General features: G+C 44.3%; 1 protein-coding gene across 1 annotated transcript in view; it reads right to left on the reverse strand.

The window, feature by feature from the left end:
• Nucleotides 1–15,077, reverse strand: part of IL1RL1 (interleukin 1 receptor like 1) — an 88,265-nt gene extending 73,188 nt beyond the window's left edge. The window contains exon 1 of the mRNA XM_017864987.1: nt 14,777–15,077. The gene's annotated coding sequence lies outside the window, so the exon portion shown is untranslated. The remainder of the gene's footprint in view (nt 1–14,776) is intronic.
• Between the last annotated feature and the right edge of the window lie 7,025 nt (nt 15,078–22,102).

A 22,102-nucleotide genomic window follows, 5' to 3' on the forward strand; every position in this document is an offset into this window, starting at 1 on the left:
AAAAGGGAAACTGTGCGCAGAGGAGTGCGAGATGCAGGGGATTTTGCCAGGATGCCGGGTGAGTTCTTGAGAAACTGGAGAAGGTTTCTGAGAATGAGGGAGGGAAGGAAGACAGAAATGGAATTGGGTATTTCTGGAGTGTTATGGAGATTTTGAGAGCAGGGTAATGTAGCGAGTGGGAGATGAGGGGTGATCTGGGGGGGGTGTGGCATTCCAGGGATAAAAGGCACCATAAGCTTAGACTTGAGGTCTCAAGGAAGACCACGGTGGTGAGCACAGGGGAAGTAGAGTAGGAGTCAGATCCCTCATGGAAGGCTTGGAAGCAGGAGCAACCATCTTACTCCAAGCCCAAGGGACCCTCCGTGCCCCTGTAAATGGAGATCAGCAAGCCTGGGAGGAGGCTTTTCTTCTGACTGTGCTGGGCTCGATTGCTCTTGAGCCAAGGAGCTCAGGAGGCTGGAGGGCCTATAAAGGTTGCCCCACACATGGTGCAAGGAACTGTCAGGGCCATGGGGGAGGCATTCAGGGATCATTCCCAAATGCAGCCTCCCATGGTGTCCCCAAGGCAGTTGCACCATTAGCAGTCCTGGACTGGTTTCCCACCCCAAAAGGCCAATTGGAAAACGGGAGTTGGGTTGTGAAATCAGCAGCATCAGGAAGCCTAAGGAGCTGATATATGAGAGATGGTGAGGTGAGCAAGTGCAGAGGAGAAAACTGGAGGTTGCCCTGGATGGACCAATCTGTAACTGGAGGGCTGGGTGCAGCATACCCCTGGAGACAGGAGGCTGGGGTGACCAGGAACACTGGGGAGTGATGAGTAAGGCTCACTGGAGCTGTGACCTCTGCAAAACTGAGCTGGGCCTACAGGGAAGGGGCTAGGGGAGGGATGCCTGACCCCAGGGTAGGGACCAGGGCCCACCTAGACTTCTCAGGAGGCATGCCATGGCTGGAGCCCCGGAGGAGCAGTATGGCATTAAAGGGTGGTGCCCACAATAAAGAAGGAACCCCACGGCAATATGTTCTCAGGAACAGCCCAGCCCAGCCCAGCGATCCAGCCCTTCTCCCACCTTGCCTCCCCTAGGACAGTTTCCTCTCAGGATCCACCAAACCCCCTCTATCAGGACCTAAGTATGGGAAGGAGGAAAAAGACCCACAGATGCTTAATCCTGCTCTGCACCAGCGTTTGAAAGCCACTCCTGTAGTATCAAGTGGAAGTTCTGGGTTGCATTCTTATCAAGAACATTTGCATTTCTTAATATGCCAATCAACTCCTTACTGAGTGCATTGTGTCAGGCTCTGGGCTAGCTCTTAGAAACTGTGAGCATGGTGGCAGTAACAGGCCACAGACAAGACCTGGGATGGTGAGGCAGCTCAGGGTTCAGAAGGTGGCCCACCATGGCAAGGGAAGAGGCAACAGGAAGTTGTGGGGAGAGCCAGGACTTTGAAGTTTCCATGGGCTCAGATGTGGGGCCTCAAAACCCACTGTACTGGCACGCAACATGTTGCAGCAGGAGGCCAAGTTCTTCATGTACTGTGGCCTGGCAGGACTGGCCTTGGAGCCAGCAGAGGATCCAGTGAGCAGCTGTGGAAGCCAAAAGCAGAGAGACCAGACTGCAGCTAGAGTGTCATCTGTGACTTGCAAACTCTTCCCTCATCTTCTTGGATTTACTGCCTGCATGATTAAGCAACATACTCTTTTGAGAGTGCTGAAAAGCCTCCCTTGAAGCTTTGCTGGAGACTCTCAGTCTTAGTCCAGGGGCTACTGATGTGACAAGGAGGCTGATCCTAGTTCTATGAGCCCAGGCAAAGTTCCTGTTTACTTTGACCCCGTGAAGAGATAAATCACCAAAAAGCAAATACCATTATCTGCTTGAACATTGCATTTTCTCTTCTTCTATCATTGTTACTATTATTAGCTATCATCGGCCAAATGCTAGTTATATGACAAAAGACTTTTCCAAACACCTTAGCTTCACAATCTCCTTTAGTCCCCAGGGAGGAAACATTCTTCCCATTTTGCAGTTCAAAAACCTCAGGCTTAATAGAGAAAAATAAAGAGTTGTGCATATTCTTGAGGGAGGACAAGGAGCTAAAACTCAGGTCTGATTCCGTAGCTCATAACCCCTTCTAAAATTTGTGAGGACAAATACACATAATATAAAATTGACCCCCTTAACAATTTGTAAGTGTACAGCTCAGTAGCATTAAGTACATTCACACTGTTGTGCAACCATCACCACCATCCATGTCCAGAACTTTTTCATTTTCCTAAACTGAAACTCTGCCCCCATTGAACAGTAACTTCCATTCCTTATACATTCCACTGGCCCAGGCACCCACCATTCTATTTCCTATCTCTGAATCTGACTACTCCAGGGACCTCACGCAAGTGGAATCATATGGTATTTGTCTTTTTGTGACCGGCTTACTTCACTTAACAGAATATCCTCAAGGCAAGGCAGAGTCATGGGAGAGGATGTTTTCAATGCCATGACCACTGGGTTGTGGGGCTGGTGTTTTTCCTCTGTGCCACTCTGCTACTTAGGCCCACACTCTTGATTCCACTGAGGGCAGTGTGCAGACTGAACTGTGTCCCTCCCCAAATTCACATGTTGGAATCCTAACCCCCAGTATACATGGATATGAAAGTATTTGGAGATAGTGCCTTTGAAGATGTAAGTAAGGTAAAATAAGCTTATGTGGATGAATCCTAACCCAATAGGACTTGTGTCCTCATAAGAGGGCAGGACAACTAGGGATGGGAACACACAGAGGAAAGAGCACACGAGGACACAGCAAGGAGGCAGCTGTCTGCAAGCCAAGGAGGGAGGCCTCAGGAGAAACCAAACTGTTATTTACACAGCAAACACTGTGGTATTTTGTTATGGCAGCCTGAGTGGATTAATACAGACAGGGTTCTCTGTGTCACAAGATAGGATGAGCATACTATCAAGATAGGATGTCACATACAGGCCTCTCCCACTGGCAGTAATGCCTCTTCAGTCTTATTTGTGTCAAGGAGGACAGTGGTCACTGGCGGTCTACATTTATGTACCATACAGATAGAGGTGTGGGTTTTAAGTCCACCATGAGGACAGGCAATGGATGTTCTTTCAACATTTTGAGTTTCCACTAACACAACACTACAACCGGCATGTCTGTGATTTCCTTGGCCAAATTTACCTTTTTTTTTTTTTTTTTTTTTTGAGACGGAGTCTCGCTGTCACCAGACTGGAATGCAGTGGTGTGATCCCCACTCACTGCAGCATCTGCCTCCTGGATTCAAGCGATTGTCCTGCCTCAGCCTTCCAAATAGCTGAGACTACAGGCACGTGCCACCACACCTGGCTGATTTTTTGTATTTTTAGTAGAGACGGGATTTCACCATATTAGCCAGGATGGTCTCGATCTCCTGACCTCGTAATCCACCCATCTCAGCCTCCCAAAGTGCTGGGATTACAGGCATGCGCCACCGCATCCGTCCTCACCTTATTCCAACCAAGCTACACAAACTCTCATACCCAGCAGCACCATAAAAATGTAATGTCTTCACCAACTACACGAATCACTTTTCTCTAGCCTGCTGCTTTATGGAACTAGGAGAGGAAAAAGACTCACAGAGTGAGTGACATGACCCAATAAATGAGCTTCCCCCACCTGGAAGTCACCAGCCTCCTTATTAAAATTGCAAGGCACTCTGACCTCAACTACAAAGGAATTCTCCCACATGTCTTTGTGTTGAACATTGTCATTTCTGGGTGCCATAATCTATATATAATGATTGCTTTTCAGAAAAACAAGTAGAAAAATCAGCCATTTTTTGTTTCCATTCTAAGACACATCAGAAATTCTAAAATGTAGCCTTCAAGATGGGCCAGAAAAGCTGATGGCCCGAAGGGAGTTCAAAAGTATGCAGAGGGCTGCGGGTGGAGGTGTGAGTCCAGAGAACGCTGGAGAGACATCCAGCCTGACATTATCAAGAAAAGGGGCTGGGAGAATCACTCACTTGCTAGAAGAGTATCAGTGGGGCCTCCCAGGAAATTCAGTCAGGAGGATCGTGCCCTAAAAGTCATTTTGGAAATGTGTAACTCAGCACAGGAAAACTGAACAAGGATGAGAATACCCATTATGGAAATAAGATTCACACATTTTCATGTAAGATGAGCTCAAGGGAACATCAGCTACCTTGGTGACGCTGTGGGTCCCGGGGGCAGATGTTTTGACCACAAGCCAGTGTAGACCCCAGGCAGGGGAAAAGTCTTCATGCTTCAAAGACCAGAAGAGAAATGGGGATTGAGTGAAGGAGCAGTGATGATGCCAAAGAGAATAGATAAGTATAGAATTACGGGATAGGAATTAAAGGTGAACTGAAAACTAAAAGGGAAAAATCTTATTTGCAAAGAGGATAGTCAAGGGCAAGGAACTGCAGCCCCTAATGAAGAGCAGTCCCAGGACTGGGGCTATAGATGGGCCTCACAGATCTGCGAAGCGGGTGGGTGGTCCCCTGCCCATGCTTCATCCCAGTCCAGGGTAACCTGTGCTGGTCATGCACCCCCACAACCAAGTAACAGAAATTGTCTGTGCATATGATGGATTGCACTGAGCTTGCTGGACAGGTTTGAGAACAGGAAACTGACAAAAGGACTAAAGTGGAAAATGTCTTTGAACCCAGAGTGACATAGCTACCTCTTTTATCACTTGAAAGTGATGCTGGAGAAGTTAACCAGCATCAACAGCAAAATGGCCCTGCCTTTGTGGTGGCCCCTGTCTTCTCTTTCCCTAATTTTGTTTTCTCCATTGGGTGCTAAATACATGCTGGTGAAATTTACCTCATTTTACTGATTAGCATAAGTATAGAAGGCATCCATTAAACAAATATTTACTGAACATCTGCTCTTGCCAGGCACTGTGTTATATCATGGGAATGAAACGGTGAACAAGATAAACATGACTTTTCTCCTCACAAATCTAACAACCTCAAGTTATGCAACTACAGTCAGAGTGCCTGCCGTACTTCTGATTGACCCTTCTACTCACCCAAAGCTTCTTTCTTTTCCATTCCAACAACATCTTTTCAGATGTTCTCTTTGACTCAGAAGTGAAAATTCATCATCAGGTCCATTGCTATAAGCCACTGCTTTCATTTCCTAACCATTGAGAAAAAGGACTCTTGCTAGTGCACCATCACCACCTCTCTTGCACAACTCAACATTTCCCAGGACCTTCACCCATTTCCTCCCTCATCCCCATTCCTCCTCCCTAAGAAAAGCATGCCTCTTTTCCAAGCTCGGGCCCTCCACTTGTGTTCTAGGTTTGATCTCTCAATCCTCCCAGCTCCCAATGCAGTCTCACCTCTGAAAGGGTTCTTCTATGTCTCAGTTCTGACGTCTGTATCTATCAGCTTCAGATAGTGATGTCTGCATCACTCGCTCTCTAAGCATGTTCTAGACACACATGCCCCTATAACTAAAGCGTCCCTGATTTTCACTTCCCTGTGAAACTGCTGCCCTACCTCTCTCCTTCCTTTCTCTGCCCAAATTCTTACAAAAGAGCTCTACTCCAGCCTTCACCACCCCCACCACACACCTACTACTTGGAGCCTTAGGGTTTGAACTGCTCATTCAAGGTAATAGATTGCCTTCTGACCGACTTGCTAATGAAATCTTCTCAGCTCTCATCTGTTCTATACTGGTGCCATTTGACACTTTGACCACTTCCTCTTTGACACTCTACTATTGGCCTCCATGACACCCTACTTTCTTCTTTGTGTCCCTGCCATCACTCTGATTGCTATTTTTGGGTTCATTCACTGATTCCTCTTAAATGTAGCCATTTTCTAAAGATCTGTCTTTCCTTCTCTTTCTACAGACTCTCATAAATTCTCCTAATTTCAACTATCAGCAAATGCTGATGGCTTCCAGATCCATATCAAGCCAGTCTTCCTTCTCACCCCTCCTCACTTCACCTCACCTGCGAATTCACTCATGCTACCTACAAAATATCCATCACACTTCTTCACTTCTTTTGTTACTTACTACCACTGTCCAAATTCAAGCCTCATCATCTCTCAGCAGGAGTGTTACAATAGCTTCCTATCTATTCTCCATGTGTGCCCTAGTCTTAGCACACTCAATTTCATTTCCTCCTCTATAACCAGCCCATGGAATCATGTCGACATTCATTGCTTACGAGTCTTCACTCTGGATGCATGTCCTTGCTCAAAATATGGACAAATTATTTACCTTCTTTGAGCTCTGTATCCTTACCTCACAGCACTGTGGTAGGAACCGTTATTCAGGTTGTACACTGCAGGAGTGTGTCCAACTGATGGAGCAAGTGGCAACTAAACCCCAATCCATCCTCCAACCACTAAGTCAGTTCCACGCCCTGGGCTGAGTTTAAGTCTGCTCAGAGAAGGAGGTACTTTTCTCTGCAAAGGAGGTACCTTTCTTTTCACACAAAGGTACAGTAATGGCTGGGACTTCCCCAGATTTCTTTTTCAACACATGCATTTTATCCTCATACTTGACACTTAGGCCCACATCTTCTATTTTTCCCAAATATGCTGTGTGCATTAAGAAATCAGTGTTTATGTTCCCATTATCTCTACAGCACTTTGTCCTCCCATTCTCTGCCGGGAAAATCTTCTCATTCTCCAGTGTCACTTGGTTTGGGAGGGCTCTGTGCATTCCTTCTAGTTTGGGACTTCCCTTTGAGTCCCGCATCCTGGTTACACATTTATAGAGCAGTTATGTCACTTCGTCTTGCATTGTACTCTTGATAAGGAATCTGTCTCCTCCATTTGCATTGAATGGCCTTAGGTCAGGACCCTGAGGGGAGCCCACCCATATTTGCTGGTTTGAACTCAGTACTTCTTGTAAACCCGGGATTGTAGCTAAGCATTATAAGGGTGCAGTTTGGGACACAAAGGTATAGAGAAGAGTTTAAGGCTTAAACATGCATATCTAGGAGGAGATGGATTAGAGAATGATTTTAAAATAACCCTAATTAAAGCAATAATAGTAGTCATAGAAAACGTAAACAAAAAAAGAGAGAAATCAAAATTACTTGTAATCCCACCACTCAAACCATTGTCATCATTTTGCTGTATATAAGCTTACAAATGTTATTCTAATATATTATTTACTTTTTTTTTTTCTTTTTTTTTTTTTGAGATGGAGTTTCACTCTTGTTGCCGCAGTTGAAGTGCAATGGCATGATCTTGGCTCACTGCAACCTCCTCCTCCCAGGTTCAAGAGATTCTTCCACCTCAGCCTCCCGAGTAGTTGGGATTACAGGCACCTGCCACCACAGCTGGCTAATTTTTTGTATTTTTGGTAGAGATGGGGTCTCGTCATGTTGGCCAAGTTGGTCTCAAACTCTTGACCTCAGGTGATCCACCCACCTTGGCCTCCTAAAGTGCAGGGATTACAGGCATGAGCCACTGTGCCTGGCCATATTATTTAATTTTTAAAATAAATTACCAACTTTTTCATGTGTTACACTGTAAATAGTTTCCCATGACATAAATATTTTTGATTAACATTATTTTAATGTCTGCATGATATTTTATTGTATGCTTGTACCATAATTTATTTAAATATTCCCTGAATTTCATTTTTTCTGTTTTATATAACACTGGAGTCAACATCATTATAACTAGATAACTGGCACACCATTAATAATCTCTCAAGAATAAATGCCTAGCAGGGTCAAACATTAGTTGTTTTCTTTTCTTTTCTTTTTCTTTCTTTTTTTGGAGACAGGGTGTCACTCTGTCACCCAGGTTGGAGTACAATGGTGCAATCATGGCTCACTATAGCCTTGATCCCCTGGGCTCCATCACACCTGGTTAATTTTTAATTTTTAAACTTTTTTGTAGAGACAGGGTCCCACTATATTGTCCAGGCTGGTCTCGAACTCCTGGGCTCGAGCAATCCTCCTGCCTTAGCCTCCCGAAGTGCTGGGATTACAGGTGTGAGCCACCATGCCTGGCCCAAAGTTAGGTACTTTTTAAACATTTTTGATGCCTGTAATGAAACGGGCCCTTGGAACCACCACCATACCAAGCTAACCATTCCATTTGAGATCAATGGCTTGCCAATTTCACCAGTCTCGCCAAAATGGGTATTGTCAGAGCACAGAATTTTAAGGTTGGAAATAATCTAGGAGTTGATCTGTCCCATGGGTCATACCCAGAATCAACTGGGTGTTATGTGTTTTCTTAAATTCCTCAGTTAATTATTCTGTGCAGCCAGGTTTGAGAACCACTAATGCTGTCAAAACCCCTCACTCTAGATTTGAGTAAACTAAGGGCCAAAGAAGGTACATAACTCTAAGTTGACCCATGGAAGGTACACAAATAAAAATGCATCCAAAAGATAAAGGAAAAGAAAATGATGTATTCAGGTAGAAAATTAAGTAGCAATCATTTCAAGTTAATCATGGATAAGAGAACTAGGCATTTATATTTAAAATCGTATTCTAAGCATGCAGACTGTTTAAGAACACAGAGTGAAAAGAACGCTTGTCTTTCTTCTATTCCATGAAGAAACCATTCTCAGCCAATCAATTCACAGCCATTTGTTCATTTCAAACCTTACGTATTTTTAAATCTAACTTTACAAAGAAAAGGGGATAATAACATGGACCCTGATAAATTAACTATGTATGTGTGGGGTGTAAGAGACACAAAAACACAATTTTACAAAAAATCAACCCTGATGGTACCAAATAACTGGTTTTTTGTGAAAAAGAAATGAAAATACCTCCCAGTAGCCACAAAACACTGTAATCTTGTGGCTTTAAGAATCTTTAGTGAATAACAGTAAGACATGATTGGATTTTGTGTTTTCAGGTTACATTTTATTTCAGGTTAAAGGAAAGGTGTAAACTTGTGTGATATGTCATTTCTCCAGACTTGAGCACATGGAGAGGAATGCCTGCATGTGTGTTTGGTGAGAGGAAGGGTACAATAGCCTAGAAACCCTAAGATGACATGTCTTTTAGAGCAGCTGAATTAGCAGTTGTGATCAATGCTTACTTCCAATTACCACTTTACAAGAAAAAGTGATTTTAGCACCTTCTTTTCTGAGAAAGGCAATGTTCTCAGAAAGGAAAGAGAAGTTTTTTACTTTGTTATTTGCTGGTCTCAGGAGATACTTGTGGTTTTGAGAGTGTTACTTGCCTATTACCGAAGCCACCTTACTACTCCTGATGGTGAAATGAAAAGAGATATTACTTTAGTATGAATGGCTCAGTGAGTGACTCTGTAGATGAGCGCATCCCTGCATTGCTGTGAGCTGTATGAAGCATGGCCTCAGATTCCAAAGTGCTGAGCCTACAGAAAAATGAAGGAGAATAGGCTCCCTTTCATGGAGGATCTCCTGCCTCCGGGTGATGAGGCAGGTGCTCTGCCCGCTTCTCATATCACTTAATCTTTCCAAAGGAGACCCTGCGATGGGAAGAGCGTGCATGTAAGAGACAATCAAAGAAAATCGCCATTCCTGGAAACCATTCTACAGTGATATAATTAAGCCAAAGGAAAGAGCAGTTAGTGGTGTTTGGCGAAATGAGAGTAACTTCATTCAGGAGATGATCTTACTCTGTTCCAGGACGGTTCTGCTAAACCAGGAATGGGGCACATCAGAATCATTTGGTGGGAACCCCCTAGGTGGTTCTGAGGGCATCCCTTTCCCTCATTGCCTAGAGCAGGTTTTCTCAGCCTCATAACTATTGACACTGGGGCCTGGCCCTTCTTTGTTGTGGGCGGCAGCTGTTCTGCACGTTGTGGGATGTGTAACAGGACCCCCGACCTCATGAAACTGATCTCCAGTTGCCAAATGTCAGCATGTCCCTTGGGGGCATGACTAGCTCAAAAGAACTAATGATAGATGGTAGACTTATGAGCAAGGTAAGGTAGAAGGGTCTTAGATTGCCAGGCAAGGAGCTGGCTTTTTAAATGCAAATGACATTCTTCTCCGTAAATTTTGGATGCTTTTTAATAGGCAATGGGATATTAGCTTTGTGTAGGAATGTAAATTTTAGGAAAAGAGTGCTCAGAGATGGTTAAACACACACAGACAGCATTAGAGAAGAATATACAAATAGCAAATCAACTAATTAGGGTGTAGTTAGAAGCTTAAAGGCATAAATGTGATTATTTTGTTGTGGACCCAGTGTAAGAGAAAACAAAGATGCAGGAAATATTTCTTTATTCTTTTGTAATGAGTGACCCTACCAGAGGGACACCTACCCAGAAATCGAACTTGAGTTTGTGTGCTACCAGCAGTCCTTTAAAATGAGATACATTTCCACTATGATGTAACCTAAGTTAGGGTAACAAATCACATGGGTTTTCTTGAGAGGCCATCCTCATTTAGAAAGTCACACCACCTCTGGAGCACCAACAGTGTCTCCCTTAGAAGGGCAGGTCTGGGGGCAAAAGGGAAAAAATGTTGATTGAGGAAAGAGAGTGACTCCACATAGGGGCACTGCTAATGGCCAGCGAGACCAGGGCAGACAGAGGCATGCACTAGAACGGGTCCTGACCCAGTGCTCATTCCACATGCCAAGACGGGGACCCCAGCCGCCTCTGTGATATACTGAGTGTGCCCTCCAGAGGCAGCTTTGCTTGTAAGGGTAGCAACTCACCTCCCTGAGGCTCACCCCTCACTGCTACAGTCTCCCTGGGTCTTCCACCAAGGAGATTGAACCCTCAGCCACCCTAGCCAGCTTCTACTTACAACAGAGCCCCAAATCCTTATCCCCTATAGCCCAAATCCTCATCATCTCTTGCCCCTGAGGTGACAGTGCCCTTGCCAGCCCCTAAGCAGGGAGGGGCAAAGGGTGAGACAGGTTCATGGTGAAGGTCCCTTTTACATTTGCTCTCTGGCAACGGCACATTAACTGCAGTCCCAAATTATGTCCCCGTCATACTTGGCTCAACATTGTCCTGTACAGTTAACAATTGGTGAGTAAAGCAATGTGAGAATGTGAAAATTGGACACTAAAGTTATAATACGGAAATTATCATCTTGCTTCTAATGCCAGTAGAAGTACAGTAGTTACGCCAAGAGGTTACTTAACATTGTATTATGACTGGTAAAGACTCTGTTTTCTGATTATGATGAAATAAAGCTAGAAATAATGAACAGTTACATGCAAAAGAACTGAACCACTAGGGGAAAAAAAAGGCGACAACATTATTTAAAATGAAACTCAAAAATCAAAAATCAAAACTTAAGTGTCTCAATCTTAATAAAATACCCAGAAGAATGCTGCATAGCAAACTTCTGGAATACAACCAAAGCTGTACTGGGAGGGCAATTCTTTAATTCTTAAAAAAATAAAGTTTTGAATGAAGTTACTAAGTACTTATCCTGAGAATTTAGAAAACAATCATGAGAGTCACAAATAAACTTGAAAAAAAAAAAAAAGAGGGAGAAGGACTTAAAGATGAAATTAATTGGTTAAGAGAAAAATTTTGCATTGATAAATTCAAGTGTAATAGAGAGTAGAAGGTAAAATAGGCATCTCTACATAGTTAAGCCACAAGAGGGAGAAGTGAAAGTGAAAGTAAACAAAGTTAGAGATGAAACAAAGAACAATACTTTATACATTCAGAACATTAACTGCTTTTAGAAAGATTACTTTATATCTCCATATAGTAATTAATTAGAAAACTATATGTGCATTATTTCTAGATAAGTGTAAATTACCAAAATAAAGAAATAAAAAAGAATCAAATCAATAAATGTGTTAAAAATAACAAATATAATTTAAGACTAATCACCAAAGTAGTACCTGACTCAGATAGTTGCCTTCAAATTTGTAAAGAAGAAATAGTTACCAGCCTATATTAATACTGCCAGAGCTTATTAAAAGATGAAAAGACTTATAATTTGCTTTATAAAGCCAACATAATTTCTTTCCTTTTTTTTTTTTTTTTTTTGAGACAGAGTTTCACTCTTGTCACCCAGGCTGGAGTGCAATGGTGCTTTCTCGGCTCACTGTACCCTCTACCTCCTGGATTCAAGTGATTCTCCTGTCTCAGCTTCCCAAGTAGCTGGGATTTACAGGTGCTTGCCACCAAGCCTGGCTAGTTTGTTGTTGTTGTTGTTTCTTTGCTGTTGTTTTTGTTTTGTTTTGTTTTCTAGAGATGGGGTTTCACCATGTTGGCGAGGCTAGTCTCGAACTCCTAACCCCAGGTGATCCACCCACCTCAGCCTCCCAAAGTGCTGGGATTACAGGTGTGAGTCACCATGCCCAGCAAGCCAGCATAATTTCTACAGGACAGAGTTAGTAAATGTAAAGATTCATTCGTAATTTCACTTGCAAATATAAATGAAAATTCCAAATAAAATTAGATAAATGAAGCACATTAACAAATATAAGTACACCGTATACTCAGGAATTCAAAGATGGCTTAATATCAGGAAATATATCAATATGCTTCATCATACCAAAAAGTCAAAGAAGAAAAATCATATAATCATCTTAATATATGCCAAAGACTCCTATGACAAAATTCAATACAAATTTTCAAAACCCTGATTAAAGCTTTTAGTCAACTAAGCCTAGAAGATCATTTAATTTAAAACAATTTAAATTTAAAATAATTAAAATTTCAAAGAAAATAAAAACAGCCAACATGATAGCTAAGAGTAAAACCATAGAGACATGTCCCCTCTCATTCCTATTAAGCAAAATGTTGGAGAGTCTAACAATTAGACAGGAAAAAGAAACAAACGCCACAAATAATGGAAAGAAAAAGACAAGCTGATTATTATTTCCAGTTGTGATTGTCCATATAAACAAAATAAAACTGCCAAAAACATAAAATAAACAGCAGTTGACAAGTTAAAATAAAAATAGAAAAACCAGGATTTCATCAGCCAGGAATTAACTATGAGAAAAAAAAAACGGAAAACAAATTCCCAATAGCAACAACAAAACAATTTCTGAGAAGAAACTCTTTAAGAAACTTAAGCCGGGATCTACTTGAAAAAGTACTGTTCTATTAAGAGATACTAGAGAAATACTGTATTAAGAGAGAGTATCTGCTTCTAGAGAGGCATAAAATTGTAAATTAGCATAAGTCCAAAACAATTAAAATCAAAACACCAATAGAAACTTGTTGAAACTTAAGACACTAATGAATGAACAAGAAGAGTCAAGAAAATGTAGACAAAAGTATAATGACAAAGGTGGCTGGTACTGCCAGATTTTAAAATACATTATAAAGTAAAAATAGTCTGTGTTTATGCCTATATTCCAGGACTGGGGATGACTTCTTTGTGTTTTTTGCATTTTCAAGCTTTTATTCAAGTATTTATGAGCAGAGAAATCTTTAAAAATGTAACACCGCTAAGTCTTTCTCCAGCTGTGCCTGTTCAAGGTTGCCACACTCTCCTCCCTCTCTTCATTCTTGAGTTCTTCACCCCAGCCTCTACCTCCTAGTCCCCCCTTCATTCCAGACTTCATGTTTTGAGAAACTGAAGTCCTTGTGGGGCTCTGAACATTTCTCATTATTTTATGCTTCTTTCTTTGTGTGAGAGGCCATCACACAAAGAAGCACAAAATCATAGGAAATGTTCAGAGCCCCACCAGGTCTTCGGCCACATCCACCTCCACTACATCCACCATTTCCAGCTGACGCTCCCTTATGTGGGGGTCACATTCTCCAGAAAGTTCTCTCTGATCTCCCATGCCCCATTTCCCTTGCCCTTCCTACACAATATGAAAATTAAATGTAAGAAAATTGATTCAAGAAAAAGAAACTTTGGTCGAAGGTGATATTTCACTATGGAAGGGGGGGTGTCTTTTATTGTCTTATGTTGCAATCTCTTCTACTTATTTCTTAATTGGGTTATTTTCAAGATTCATGTCTTAGTCATGTTTGAAACCTTAGACTTCAAACCAGTTTATTGATCTCAACCCAAAAATACTTTTAAAACACAAATTGGATATTTTATTAGGGATGTTTATAATCCTATTCTTCAGTCAGATTTCAATAATGTGTTTGAAAATTGGCATAAACAAATTTAAAGCCCAGAGATTTTAAAAAGCGTTTATAAGTAGTGCCTCTATTGAGATATCCAGAGCAGAATGGGTGCCCTCAAGTGACTTACACTAAATTTTGTTTTATTTTTCAAAATATTCTAGAATGCCACCCCTTGTGGCCCCTGTCTGTTTTGCTTATATCTATTATAGCATCAGTGATTTAAATATTTTTCTGAGCTTTTAGAACTTCAACGGTTTCTTTTTGAACTCCCACAATGGGTTCTTATGATTCTCTTTATCTCCTACGATATTTTCTTGTTAGTTTTATCCCCCTCCCCCCACTTTTTTATTTTATTTTATTTTATTTTTTTGAGACGGAGCCTCCCTCTTTGCCCAGGCTGGAGTGCAGTGGCGCAATCTCAGCTCACTGCAAGCTCCACCTCCTGGGTTCACACCATTCTCCTGCCTCAGCCTCCCGAGTAGCCGGGACTACAGGCACCCGCCACCACACCCAGTCAATTTTTTGTATTTTTAGTAGAGACAGGGTTTCACCATGTTAACCAGGATGGTCTCGATCTCCTGACCTCGTGATCTGCCCGGATCGGCCACCCAAAGTGCTGGGATAACAAGCATGAGCCACCGCGCCCAGCCTATTTTCCCCACTTTTAAAAGGAAGGGTTTATTAGTAAACTCAGCAGTTACAAGCCAAAGGGGTGAAAAAGTCAACTCTCTATTCAAGAGCAACTAGGAGTAAACAAACTTGCCCTTTTACCTGTGAATTCACACCTGGTCACGGTGGTGAGGAGGTGAGCAAATCAGGACTTCCTGGCCATAGAAACAAGTGTGTATTATCAGCAGAATTTTTGTGTGTTTCTGCAGCCTGTGCTGTATGCCTTATCTTAGGCAGCAATGTCAAACCAAGCAAAAAAGGAAAAAGTCATCATACTCTGATAGTTCTAGCACATGGTTCCAGCTAAAAGAAAAGGCAAAATCTTAGTGCTGTCCCAGGTCATTGCCCTAAGCTCCCCTCCTTAGAACAACCAGAGCAAAACACAACCCACCAAGTCACACCATAGTCAGTAATTGAGTCATAATGGAAAAGGCATTGTTGCATAATGACTTATCTAATTCATCTATGTTGATTTAAGCAGTCTTTAAATCAGTCCTTTTAAAAAGAGAAAAAGAAAGAGGTATCTGTTCATTGGGGCATGTCAGCTATGAAAAGGAAATTCTCTAAGAATCCCAAACACAAGTGGAACCAGGATGGGCTGTTCTCACAATCTGGGCAATCTTCTTCAGGACAGAGAAAGGTGGAGCGGTCTTTGATGACAATATGCCCACTTAACCCAGAGCATGGCTGTGCTCAGCCCCCTTTTGTGTGGTTGCTTGGCTTGTTCTTGTGTTTTGAAGCACCATTGGAACAACCCAAGTGTACCAGTGACAGCCCCAGTCCCTTCCTGGGTGTGCCCTTCCTCTCTAGCAGCAGCCAGTGCCCTGAAGAGACTTACCCATAGCCCATCTGCTCCACACTGCCTCATTAGGGATCAGCCCTCACTCATTTATTGCTAAAGCTTGTGTGTCTAGGAGTGGGGAGAAGTGATGGAGTAATAGAGGATTATGACATTTATTGGTTCAAATTTAATTCTGCTTTCATAACTACAGAAAGCATTTGTCTGGCTAGGTTATGCCAAGTAGATCCACTAAAAGTTGTTTCTCGGCCAACAAACACATGAAAAAATGCTCAGCATCACTCATCATCAGAGAAATGCCAATTAAAACCACAATGATATCATCTTACACCAGTCAGAATGGCTGTTAATAAAAAGTCACAAAAAAAAAAAAATCAGGTGTTATCAAGGACATAGAGAAAAAGGAATGCTTATACACTGTTGGTGGGAATGTAAATTAGTTCAACCTCTAGGGAAAACAGTGTGGAGATTTCTCAAATAACTAAAAATAGAACTACCACTTGACACAGCAATCCCACTATTGGGAATTTACCCAAAGGAATTGAAATCATTACATTAAAAAAGACACTTGTACTCAGATGTTTATGGCAGCACTATTCACAGTAACAAAATCATGGAACCAACCTAAATGTCCATCCAGTTGATTGGATAAAGAAAATATGGCAAGGAATACTATATAGCCATAAAAAAGAATGAAATCACGTCCTTTGAAGCAACATGGATGGATCTGGAGGCCATTATACTAAGTAAAATAACTCAGAAACAGAAAGTAGAATACTGCATGTTCTCACTTAAAAGTGGGAGCTACACAATGAGTACATATGGACATAAAGATGGAAGTAACAGACATTGGGGACTCCAAAATGGAGGAGGGTGGGATGGTAGTGAGGGATAAAAAATACCTGTTGGGTACAATGTTCATGTTTTGGTGATAGGTATACTAGAAGCCAAATCCTCACCGTTATGCAATATATCTATGTAACAAAAATGCACATGTACCCACGAATCTAAAATGAAATCAATATTTAAAGATTTTAAAAATGTATTTTAAAGAGTAAAGCATCAAACCTAGGAACACGGGGGTCAAGAGTAAGCTAGGAAACGCCCAGGTCTGCTCTGACGCGCCCCCTGCAGGATCTCGTCCAGACATGCAGCAGAGGCAAGGCCGCAGGTGCGCGATTGGGGCAGTTTTGCGTTCCCTCCTACCTGCCCCCTCCTGCCCCAAGTTCAAGCCCCATCTACTTTGTCACCCACCACCAGCCTATGGAGGTTCCCACTCTGGTCCTCCGTGTCCCATGGGTAAAATGGACGTAGCATGTCTAATTGCACATGTTCCCTCAGTGTTGTGAAGGACTGAAGGGCTTGTGTAAGGGAACGCGCCTGGAGCACTGACTTCGTCCCCTTTTCCCAGTTCCTGCTCAGAGCCACTCTCCCAGGCCCCCGGCCCCTAACCGTATCCTAGCCCTCCGATCAGCCTTTGCCTACTGAGGGCAAAACTACGGGGTATAAGAACAGGGACTGCTACGTCGCCCCATTGCCTCTGTCTTGCATTTCCCCTGCGTGGTCCTAAACCCGGAGATGGGGGCCCTGTGCCGATTGGAAGGGCGCTCCTGGCTTCGGATAGGGCGCGGGTCACAAAGCGCGTTCCGCCCTAGAACGCCCGGAGGAGATAAAAGCCGCGCAGGCCCCGCACTTGCCGCGCACTCCGGCCGTTCAGACGAGAGAGCGCTGTCACTCGCTGAAACTGACTCGGAATGCCCCGCATCTCCGCCCCCGCCGGCGCCCGCTCGCGGCCATCCGAAGCGCCTTGGCGTGGGCTCTTCTTTCCTCCCATCCGCCTCCGTTTCTGGACCAGCACACTACGCTCCTGTTTCCATCCCGACCTACTCGTCCTTCTGCCCATCTGGCTACCCGTCTCTGAACCAGTTCGTGCCCGGTCCACTACCCCGTCGTGGGCATGCCCTGCCGAGCTCTTCGTGCCGTGAATTTCATCGGGGGCTGCGTCTGCGACCGCATGTCCGTTGGAGGCCCCAACTTCCACTACATCCTCCCTATCCCCCACGCCCCCGCCCAGGCCCCTGCTTCTAGAGCCTGCCTGCAGCCGGCGGGCTGCCCGGCCCCCACGCGCCCTGACGATCCACGAACCCACGGAGAGGCCCGCAGGGACAGTGGCCTCCGGCAGCGAAGGAGCGGACCTCGGGTCCCCCACGGCCTGGCTGTGGACACGGGGACGCAGGCAGACCCACCCTCGGCCCCCGCTGCCTGCTCAGCAGCCGGGGGCCGCCTCTGCATTGAACTGGCTTCCCCGTGGCCTTGTCTGGAACCACCGGAGCACTTGGCCCGAGACGGAGAAGGCGAGAGCACGAGGAGCAGGAGCCTCTGCTCGCTTGGAGGGAAACGGACTGGGCCAAGGTGAGGCCTCACCCACCTGCCCATTTGACCTCCGGGTCTGTCCCGTGACGGGAAGCCCTTCCTGGAGGGGTAAGGGCTGGATCGCAGGTAGCTGGGGCTGTGGGAGCGCTGTTGCCTGGAGACGCGTGGACGCCGTTTGCCTGGAGACGGCCGGAAGCCCGGGGCCAGGGGGATTAGGCACGAGGGAGCAGAGAGCGCTTGGAGCCCGACGCGGTGGTCGAGCCACGCCAAGGCATGGCGGACACCCCAGGGGGAGCGCGTGACCAGTTTGAGGTCCATTCAGACCAAGATCTTGCAGGAGCTGTACCCTCAAAAAGCTACCAGCCCGGAACGTCTATGCGCAGCATCACCGTGAACCCCTCCACAGGTCCACAGATCACCAGGAAGCCCATGTCTTGGCATGGTAACCTGGAGGAGCCTGGAGACGCCAGGTGTCGGAATCTCATTCACCACGCTGCCCAGGGACCAAGGAAGTAGGACCCAGACGCAGACTGAAAACCAGGAAACTGCATGGGACTCAGAGCCCTCGCTCAACCCAGAATGCCCGCATCGCAGGCTGAACCACGGCAGGGTCTGCAATGACATCGCTCTGTACAAGGCTCAGATGTGGAGCCTGGGAGAAGATGATCGCCACCAGTGGCATCCCAGCGGTGGACTGAGGCCCCGAATTTCATGCCCAAAGTGTGCACTGCCCAGAGAAATAAATTTTTTTGAAGTTACTTTTGAGTCATTGTATTATTTATACCAAAACACACTCATGGTAGGAACCCCAAGCCTAGTATGACTTTTTTATCTCTTTTCCAAGGAGAAAAACTTACATGATTTCATAGAAAAATTCACATTGCTATGGTGATATCAATCAGAAAGAAGTCTGCAGGAAAAGACTAACATATTGAGGCTTGTATTTGTTAGGATTCTTTCCACTGTGAAAAACAGAAACCGAATTTAAGCAGAAATGAGAAATATTTAACTCCTGAACTTCAGAGTTCCAAGGAATGCAGGCATGACAGGATCCAGGGACTCAAACAATGTCACAGATCTCTCTTGGTCTCTCTTTCCTTCCCTGATTCTGCTTATCTCTGACTCTTCACTTCTGACATGATTCATTCTTAACGCTGACAAATTCTATCCTTGTGGAAGGAAAGACTGCTACCAGCAAAGCTATACCCACATTTCAGAGACAGAGTAGGAGAAGGCGCGAGAGAGACAAATTTTCCCATCTAATCCAGCCATAAAGAATCTCAGAGGATTTAGGTTCATCTATCCTGTGTTACAAAGCTGCCTGCAAACTGTGCAAGTCATACCATGTCAGGGTTGACCAAGCCTGGGCATGGACTCACAGGAGTCAAATGCACATAAGAAGCTTTCTAGTGGAATCAAAGGAAGGGTGAGAAAATGTACTGCTCACACCCAAAGTGTAATCTATTACAAACTTAGACATTCTCCAGGAGTAAACTATAGGGTAGGAGGGAAACTGTCAGTTAGCGGCATTATGGCTGATTGAATTTTGGAGTCAGCCAGCCCTGGGTTCAAATACTGTGGGGTACTAGGGAAAGCAATCAAAACTCTCTGAAGCCTGATATATGCATGTGCAAAAAGATTCGTGCAAAGGCTTGTACAGCCAGTGCCTGGCACATACTAAATGCTCAACAAAACATGAACCCCTATAGTGGTCAGCAGCACCATTTCATGATGCCGAGTGTAGTTTGCTGTGACTTGTTTGTATGTTTAGACAAAACACCTGCATTCATTCAACGTTGTCCTGCCTTGTCCTTTTGTCCAAAGAACATTGTAACACCATCCCCAGAGTGGTACCCACTTATGCCTTCTCCCCACAGCAGCCCACACTAAATGTCAATTCTGTACTCCTTTCCTATAACAAAGCTTCCATTTTGTCTCCTTTCCATCTCAGCCATCAAATTGAAATGCAATCAAAGAAATGTACCCTTGCAAGTGTGTGAATGATGCTGTTGGAGACATTAATAAAACACTTGCCGATTGCATATGTTAAATATTTTAAAAATTTAATTCTAGAAATGTATGTAGTAGTAGACTGGTCTCCACCAGCGATGTTTTAGAGCAGCACAGTTTTCCAGCATCTCTAAAATGTTACTGGGTAGGTAACTGCCTATATAGAAAGCCAGGTCTAACTGAGACACAGTATCAAGTAATAGGCATCAATCTTATTATTTTTTATCAATAATAAAAGTCTGCTATTGTCATTCAAGCCAATAGCAGGCTTTTATTCGGGACATAGAATCAATGGCCTTTGGTGTTTCAGACACAAGCTGTTCCCAAAAGCTTGAGCCCAGAATAAGGTAACAAAAGCATCCTGCATTAAAGCTGGAAGTGAATAAGATTATGATAAATTCACAGGTAACCTTGTGAGACAATCTTAGATTCTGTTTTGTGTGTTATATTTTGCTATATGTAACTAATATAAATATTGTGCATATTATTCTGAAACTTTTTTATCCACATGGCTTTGAAGTTTACCCATGTTCATACATGCAGTTGAAGTTCATTCTTTTTAAGCTGCAGATAATAGTGGATTTGGGGCAGGTACACAGCTTCTCTGTACTCCTATCCATGGACATATTTAGTCTGCTTCCAAATTTCCGCAGTTACAAATAACACATCAATAAATATTTTAATGCACACACCTTTGTTTGCATGAATGAGAGCTTCTTCAGGCTATGTACCTAGGACAGCTATGAGCTATGGCTAAATGCTCTCCACGGTGATTTCACCAATGTGCTGGCTAAATGCTCTCCACGGTGATTTTACCAATGTGCTGTAAGTTCAACAGAGAAGCATCCCGACTGCCCCATGACCTCACCAACATTGCCAGGCCCTTTAAACTTTGCTAATCTGCAAGATATAAAGCGGTAACTATTGTGGAATGACACGCCCCTTATTGTTAGTGAGGATGGGCTCTCCTATGGGTCTTGACTATTTGGTGTCCTGAGGCTTTGAATTTCCTGTTTATATTGTTTGTTCAATTTTCTATTGTCTTTTTTCTTTGGTTTTCAGAAGTTCTTTTAGAAAACATGGTGTCAGATGCCACACAGTATCTTTCCTCTTGTTCAAGATCTTCAGCAGAGGCTGAGGCTGAAGGCAGAACATGCTGAGCACCAGCCACAAGCCCACTGAGAGGGATGTTCCCTAGGAACTGGCCCCACCCGCACCCCCACCCCAGTGAGCAACCACTCCACATATGAGGAGAGCTCATGGGTCATCTTTGGGCCTTTGTGTTTGGTTCATGAAAAGAGTTTATTTCTTCCTCACTCTACCAGGGTGAGGGGAGATCCCCAAGAGAACTATTCCAAAAAGTTGAGTGCCATCAAAAAAGTGGGACTGGATTTTGATTCCTGCTCTGCACCTGATTAGCTGGTAGATTTGCTATACTGGCGCTGAGCCCCTGAACTAGAGAAAAGTAGACTTGAGAAGAGGTGGCTTGGTGAGGCCCTGCCCAATGGAGTGGGGCATGAAGGCATGCTCCCCTCAAAGTTAGGCACATGCCACGAGAGATTCTGATTCCTAAGAAGTAGGGAGATGGAGCCCCAGCGCACCTGCAGACCTGAAGGTAGACTGTGGCAGGAAGCTGAGCTAGGAGTTGCAGGCACAAAGCAGCACAGGCCCCACAGGTGTGCGTGTGAGGCCACCCACTGCATGGCAGCCTGAAAGCACAGTTAGGTCCCTCCAAAACCCACCTTTGCCAGGGTCTCTCCTCAGATGTGAGCCCCTTGTAGGACATGAAGGTGTCACCATCCAGCCACTTGACGCCCTTGGGCAATGAGCAGGGATGGCAGTTGTGGCACCCCAGGGAGATCCATCATATGTAGTCAAATATGTAGACATGGTTTTCCCCCATCTCTCACTGCTCCAAATGAGGTGGGAGAGACGGAGGAAGAGGACAGGTGTGTGATAGCAGCCCATCACCACCTTTATCCCACCCGTTAAGAGTCTCAGCTCCCGGCCGGGCGCGGTGGCTCAAGCCTGTAATCCCAGCACTTTGGGAGGCCGAGACGGGCGGATCACGAGGTCAGGAGATCGAGACCATCCTGGCTAACACGGTGAAACCCCGTCTCTACTAAAAAATACAAAAAAAAACTAGCCGGGCGAGGTGGTGGGCGCCTGTAGTCCCAGCTACTCGGGAGGCTGAGGCAGGAGAATGGCGTAAACCCGGGAGGCGGAGCTTGCAGTGAGCTGAGATC

The sequence above is a fragment of the Rhinopithecus bieti genome, unplaced genomic scaffold (assembly GCF_001698545.2).
Source record: "Rhinopithecus bieti isolate Rb0 unplaced genomic scaffold, ASM169854v2 scaffold_76666, whole genome shotgun sequence".
Taxonomy (NCBI): domain Eukaryota; kingdom Metazoa; phylum Chordata; class Mammalia; order Primates; family Cercopithecidae; genus Rhinopithecus; species Rhinopithecus bieti.